This window comes from Tachyglossus aculeatus, chromosome 17 (assembly GCF_015852505.1).
Source record: "Tachyglossus aculeatus isolate mTacAcu1 chromosome 17, mTacAcu1.pri, whole genome shotgun sequence".
In the NCBI taxonomy this organism is placed as follows: domain Eukaryota; kingdom Metazoa; phylum Chordata; class Mammalia; order Monotremata; family Tachyglossidae; genus Tachyglossus; species Tachyglossus aculeatus.
Window position 1 is genome coordinate 27,364,382 of NC_052082.1, and position 7,822 is coordinate 27,372,203.

At 38.9% G+C, this 7,822-nt stretch overlaps 1 non-coding gene across 1 annotated transcript; it reads right to left on the reverse strand.

The window, feature by feature from the left end:
* Nucleotides 1-612: 612 nt before the first annotated feature.
* LOC119939825 lies at nt 613-750 on the reverse strand. The gene has a single exon (XR_005454788.1). It is a non-coding gene; the product is annotated as a small nucleolar RNA SNORA7 (small nucleolar RNA).
* Between the last annotated feature and the right edge of the window lie 7,072 nt (nt 751-7,822).

A 7,822-nucleotide genomic window follows, 5' to 3' on the forward strand; every position in this document is an offset into this window, starting at 1 on the left:
TAAAAAATTATTTTAATAAAATCAACTTTCATTAAATGAAAACAGCATATGGTGCTGGGTGCTTACTATGTGTTAAGCACTATTCGAAGCACTGGGGTCTTGTCTTATGCCATCGAGTAGTCTCCGACCCATAGCGATGCCATAGACACATCTCTCCCAGAATACCCCACCTCCATCTGCAATCATTCTGGTAGTGTATCCATAGTGTTTTCTTGGTAAAAATATGGAAGTGGTTTACCACTACCACTGCCTCCTTCCAAGAAGTGAACTTGAGTCTCCATCCTTGACTCTTTCCCATGCTGCTACTGCCCAGAACTGGTGAATTTTTACTTGTTGAAGATTGCATTCCACTTACTAGCCATATCCCACGTTGCTACTGCCCAGAACAGGTGAATTTTGACTTGTAGAAGATTGCATTCCACTTACTAGCCATTTCCCACGCTGCTACTGCCCAGAACAGGTGACTTTTGACTTGTAGAAGATTGCATTCCACTTACTAGCCATTTTGCATGCTGCTACTGCCCAGAACAGGTGAATTTTGACTTGTAGAAGATTGCATTCAACTTACTAGCCATTTCCCATGCTGCTACTGCCCAGAACAGGTGAATTTTGACTTGTGGAAGATAGCATTCCACTTACTAGCCATTTCTCAAGCTAGGAATGGAATGGGTATGCCTCTGCTTGACTCTCCCTCCTTTAGTCGAGACTGGTAGAGTACTGGAAACTCTCCAGGTGTGACCCCGAGAGGGGAGCACTGGGTAGTTACAAGCTAATCAGGTTGTGTCTTCGCGGGGCTCACAGTCTTAATTCCCATTTTACAGATGAGCTAACAGATGCACAGAGAAGTTAAGTGACTTGCTTAAGGTTACACAGTAGACAAGGGGCAGAGCCTGGATTAGAAACCAGGTCCTTCTGACTCCTAGGCTTGTGTTTATCCATTAGCCCGTGCTGCTTCCATATGCTCAGTCTAAAATATTAAAATTTAGAATGTTGAAATAGCATTTATATTCGTGTCTTCTAGCCAAGTTATTTCTGCTTTTGCAACAGAAAAATCAACCATTAAATCATTTGGAAAGCACATTCAAATTGAAGATTATAAACCCAGAAAATGAGTACTGTAATTATCTTGGCTATTCCATAATACGAAGTATTATTGCTATTAAAATAAAAATTGTCCATCTTCTATTCTTTGAGGGAGTAGGGTGAGATTTTTTCATTAGGAATCTGAGATGATAGAAAGTGAAATGGGATATTAGGAGAATCCAAAATATGATAGAATCTGTGAAAAGGGAGAAAATTCATAGTGTTGTGAAATCCAAAAAGAGTTACATGTTAATCATGTTTCAAGCCTTAGTTGAATTAAATGAAAACTATAATTATGATAGACAATCAGTATTCACTTGAAATTTAGAGAGAACTCATTAAATAGATTATCACATTAGTGCACTAAACCCTCAAATAAAGCAACGTAATCTGAAATTTGAACAAAAGAAATGCTTAAGGTTGATTTTTAGTGATTCAAATGTGGACTTCAGTAATTTCCTTTCCCAGGGAAAACCTTAACCTGTTTTGGTGTATAAAACCAGTAAGTCAAAAAACACAATTTACTGAGCACCTGAAACAAACAGTGCTGAGATAGGACTGTAAACAGAAGTACGGTCAATTATTTTTATCTATCAGAAATAGGAAATTTTAAAAAGTGGAAACGAATACAGTTGAGAAAAGAAAAGAACAGAAAAAATGGAATAGTAAATATATATTTGAACATACGTAGACATGCTTAGTTATTACTAGAAAGTAAAGCAGAGAGGCTAAACCATAATAAACATAATTTTGAAGTATATGGACCAGGTGGAATTTGTCTGGGACACTGAATGGAGAAGATGATTGTTAAGCAGTTTTGGGATGGATAGGAGAGGGATAGTTGCATGGAGACAAGATAGATGAATATTAGCATAAACATAGGTAAATGAATTGACATGAAGCAATGCAGAATTACTGTCAAGCAAGTGTAGTGCTAATTATTTTGCATTCAATAAAATTTTATTTCAATAAAGAATGAATTCTAAAGTTTTGCAAATCTGCAAATTATAGAGAAATGCACTTATAATTCGGGTTTGATACGTAGCAAAATTTAATAATTTTGAAACCTGTATTATCAATGATAGTTATTAAGTGGTTAGTGTGGGTGAAGCACTGTATTAAGAGCTTGGGAAAGCACAGTACAATAGAGTTGGGAGAAATGATCCTTGCCTCATGGAGCTTACAACCTAGTTGGGGAAGACAGATGAGGGAAGTGGCAGAATATATAAATATATACTTACATGCTTGGGGACTTGGGATGGGGTGATTATCAAACTGTTTATGGTGCCTAGACCCAAGTCATAAGTGATTCAAAAGGGAAGACATATAGAGTGGTGAAGTGTTTCTTCAGTTCACCCCATTCACATATATCCCTATTCATAATAATAATAATAATAATGGCATTTATTAAGTGCTTACTATGTGCAAAACACTGTTCTAAGCACTGGGGAGGTTACAAGGTGATCATGTTGTCCCACGGGGGGCTCACAGTCTTAATCCCCATTTAACAGATGAGGGAACTGAGGCACAGAGAAGTTAAGTGACTTGCCCAAGGTCACACAGCTAAGTGGTGGAGCAGGATTAGAACCCATGACCTCTGACTCCAAAGCCCGTGCTCTTTCCACTGAGCCATGCTGCTTAGCTCAGTAGAGGAAATTTGGGATGTTTTGCTGATGCCATTTTTCCTAGTGAGTGATTGATATGACTAACATTGCTTCATTCATTCATTCAATGCTGGTAATCTTAATGTGTCCAGGGTCCTGTTGTTAATGATCTTGTCGAGCAATTTGATGTTAAATACTGCATTGTTATCTTATTATGTCGAGGTCTCTTAGCCATAAAGTTTGTAGATTGCTACAATTGCTTTTACATAGTTTCAGAATGGCCCACATTACAATGCCATACTGGTAGCACATTTTATTTATGATGTTGTTAAAGGATACACCAGCTTTCCTGAGTCAGTCTTCCACCATCCATTCTTTTTAATATGGCCACTGGTCTCTCCCAGAAATGGGGGCTTCTGAAGAAGTGTCCATATTTCCGAGCTTCCTACCTGACACTTTGAACGGTGGGTTTTTAACTTTAAGTGGATTTTTTCTACTCTCTTACCTATGGTTGCAATCTTGCCATTAGCAATGTCATCATCAAATTGAAGGACCTGTCTGCCATCAGTCAATCAATGGAATTTACTGGAATTTACTGAGCACTTCCTGTCCACAAGGAGCTTGCAGTCTAGATGGGGAGACAGACATTAAAATGAGTACAGTTAGAAGAAATGGGTGAGTATAAGGCTACATATGCAAGTGTTCTGGGGCTGGGAGTGTGGTGAATAACAAGTCCATCAGAAGTACAGATCCAAGTGCATAGATTACTTAGAAAAGGAGGTCAAATAGGGGAAGTGAGAGTTTAGTTAGAGAAGGCATCTTGAAAGAGATGCAATTTTAGCAGGGCTTTTGAGGTGGGGAGAATGATGATGTGTTGGATATGAAGAGGGAGAGAGTTCTAGGCCAGAGGGAGGATGTAGGCAAAGTATTGGCAGCAAGACAGATGAGAGCAAAGTACGGCAAGTAGATTGGTATTAGATGAAATAAAAGTGTGGGTTGGGCTGTATAGAAGACCAGCCTGGTAAGGTAGGAGGAAGATTGCTGATTGAATAACACAGAGAACACTTTTCTAGTGGGTCTGATGGTAATTTCAATATTTCAGTGTCCATCTGGAACTCCCGAATCTACTTAGTTTAAGCTTGAAGGATATATTGACTTTGTCAGTGTTTTCCAATCTACTCATTTTTTTTCTCAGACTTAACTGCTGGTAACATGGCTTCAAAGTGTTTGGCGTTTTTTGGATTAAGTTTCGACAAAAGCACAAATGATCATTAATTATTTTGGCTCCATATCTTATACATCATTTAATAGTCCTTCTTCCAACTTGGCATTTATACTGTTCTGTGTACTTTTAGACAGGCAAGAGGGCTCATTTCTCTCTGTCACCACTGAACTAAGCTATCTGTATTTTATTCTAAAAATCTCTTATTTTGTGTCAATTCCTCCAGCTCCATAATCATTCTTGCTCTTCTTCAAATTTCTTCACATCTGTAAACATTATTTTAAGCAGTGAATTACTGAAACAGTAAACTAGTGTAAGATGTAACCTTATCAAAGTCAGTTCATTTACTTATTTTTCTTGTTATTTTTGAGTTGTTCTATTTAGTTATACACCTTCTAGATTACGTTAAGTTGTAGTGAGAGAAGAATTTCACGGATGTAAGAAGACTAACAGCTACAATTTTATATCACTAGTGTACTTGGATCTTCTATTGCCAGCGAAGAACCTGCTATCAGAAGCATATAGCTGGCATTAAAATATAAATACAAATAACGTTCATTCATTAAACACTGGAACTGTATTCTTCCAAAGCATTTTAATAAAAATAGAATTGCATAATGTACTGTATTTGGCAAACTCCTTATGTAGTTCATGAGAGTTTTAAAAATTTTGATTAGTAGCTGTACTCTCCAGAAGAATAAAATATAGATGGCAAAGAAAATGTACAACCAAAATCTAATCCTTTCCAGTAAGCAATTCCTTAAATCAATTCTTGGCCTCTTTCCTGTTCATCTATTTATCTTGTTGGAACATGGACCAAGAAGGGTCGGCTATTTGAAATGGTCCTGGATTATTATTATTATTATTATTAATTATTCTGGTTATTTCCCTGACCATTCTGCCTCTTCCGTTTAGCCTTTTGTTGCAACCAAGGTTCCACAGAATCCAATCCAAATGTGTTTCAATTCCCTTTTCTGCTCAATCGTACTTATTCATTCATTCATTCAATCGTATTTATTGTGCACTTACTGTGTGCAGAGCACTATACTAAGTGCTTGGGAGAACACAGAACAACAGAATTAGCAGATACATTCCCTACCCATGATGAGTTTACGGTCTGAGACTTCATTTTACGCCACTTCTGAGCCTACTTGGAGAGTGATATGGTATTTGTGAAGCTCAAGAAGGAAGATTTACTCTCATAAGATTAGTAGATTCTTCACTGGATTTTAGCAACAATCATCGCAGCTGAGGGTGATCAGGTGTTGTGTTTACCAGCTTTCCCAAACGCTTAGTCTGCTTATGTAGCCCAAAGTAAGGTCTCAGTAAATATCACAGATTGATTCACCGGTTTAAAGGAGAAATGTCAGAGAACTGATTATAAAAACTACTCTGTTCGTCTCACTGGTATACCTCTGCCAGAAAAATTTTACACAAGTACTGATAAAGAACATCATCGAAGATCTCATCATTGTTACTGCATGTTTTAAAAAAGCATTAGTTAGAATAGGTTTCTGGAATTTTCTAAGCAATGTATGTGCCTGAAGAAGATAATCAAGTATCATGATTATGAGTCAACCAATCAATGGTATTCTGTGACAAACACTGTGCTAAGTACAATGGAGAGTAGAGTTAATAGATAAAATCCCTGCCCATGTTGAGTTTAATGTCTAGTAGGAATACAGATATTTGTTAAGCACTTAACTAGGTAGAAGGCACTGTACTAACTCCTCTAGACTGTGAGCTCATTGTGGGCAGGGATTGTTACACTTTATTGCTGTTCTAGACTTTCCCAAGCACTTAGTATAGTGCTCTGTACACAGTAAGTGCTTAAAAGGATTGAATAAATGAAAGTGCTGGGGTAGACATAAGATGGTCAGTTTAGACAAAGTCCCTGTTCCACAGGGGACTCAGTCTTAGTGGGAAGGAGAACTGGTACTGAATCCCCATTTTACAGAGGAGAAAATTGAGGCGCAGATAAGTTTCTTAACCAAGGTTTCAAAACAAGTAAATGACAGAGGTGGGATTTAACCCTTTTCCTCTGACTCTCAGGTCCACGGTCTTCCCACTAGACCAGGAAGCAACAAATTATTAATAGCTATGAATTGATTCAAAAGTCTAGACATGGTTTAGACCAATAATAAATCTGCAGAAAATCATCTACTAAGGATACCTAACCCAGAACCGATGATTTTCAATAATAATGTAGAGTGGGAGTGTGCCACTGAATTGTGCTACCCAGGCATTTCACTACCCATCAAATATATGAAAAGTAGAAAACTGAATCAAGAAGTTCCTAAATGATACATTTCACTCCTCTACATTTTAAAGTAGCTGTTTGCATAATTATCCTTCACAGACCTTTATTTTAGTGTGCCTCTCCCCGACTTGATTGCAAGTTCCCTAAGATCAGGAATCATATTTTCTCACTCTTATGTTCTTTCCCTGGGACTCTGGTGCTCTGCACACGGTAACGACACAATTAATACTATTGATTGAGATTTATTTACAGAGAAGTTCGAGTACTAAAAAGATAGGAGGGTAACCAGAAATATAGACTGCGTGGATATCGAGACATAATTTTTGGCATTGGTGTGTTTGCTGTTTTAAAATCTGCCTCTTGGTGTCCTGCTGTAAATATCCTAAATTAATTACATATGTACTAATTGATGAATGCCAATTTGTACTTCCCAAGCGCTTAGTACAGTGCTCTGCACACAGTAAGCACTCAATAAATACAATTGATTATGATGATGATCCCACCAACAACCAAGGTGACTGGAATCAATCAATGGCATATATTTAGTGTATACTAAATCAGAAAACACAAGGCTAAAATCCTTATCTTCTGCCACCTACAACTGATGATAGTAATGGTAATAATTCATTCATTCAATCATATTTATTGAGTGCTTACTTTGTGCAGAGCACTGTACTAAGCACTTGGAAAGTAATAATGGTATTTGTTAAGCACTTACTATTTGTCAAGCACTGCAGATGCAAGATAATCAGGTGGGATTGCAGCCTCACATTTGGATGGTTGACTTTTGTGTCCGGGCGATGACCCCAGTGTTCTGGGGCACCGTCCACGCATTCTTGTATCTGGGAAACGGCAATGTTTGCCTGCTTCTTTAAAAAGGACCTTTAATTATCATTTGACCGAAGGCTCTCCATCACCTCGCCCTCTCCTGCCTCACCTCCCTTCTCTCCTTCTACAGCCCAGCCCACACCCTCCGCTCCTCTGCCGCTAATCTCCTCACCGTGCCTCGTTCTCACCTGTCCCACTGTCGACCCCCGGCCCATGTCATCCCCCTGGCCTGGAATGCCCTCCCTCCCAACATCCGCCAAGCTAGCTCTCTTCCTCCCTTCAAGGCCCTACTGAGAGCTCACCTCCTCTAGGAGGCCTTCCCAGACTGAGCCCCCTCCTTCCTCTCCCCCTCGTCCCCCTCTCCATCTCCACCGTCTTACCTCCTTCCCTTCCCCACAGCACCTGTATATATGTATATATGTTTGTACATATTTATTACTCTATTTATTTTACTTGTACATATCTATTCTATTTATTTTATTTTGTTAATATGTTTGGTTTTGTTCTCTGTCTACCCCTTCTAGACTGTGAGCCCACTGCTGGGTAGGGACTGTCTCTATATGTTGCCAACTTGTACTTCCCAAGCACTTAGTACAGTGCTCTGCACACAGTAAGCGCTCAATAAATATGATTGATTGATTGATTGATTGTCCCATATGGAGCTAACAGTCTAAGGGAAGAGTGAACAGGTAAGGAAACTGAGGCCCAGGAAAGTTGTGACTTGCTCAAAGTCACACAACAGACCAGTGGCAGAGCCAAGCTGAGAACCCAGGTCCTCTGACTCCTAGGCTGATATCCTTTCCACTAGGCCATGCTGCTTTTCCA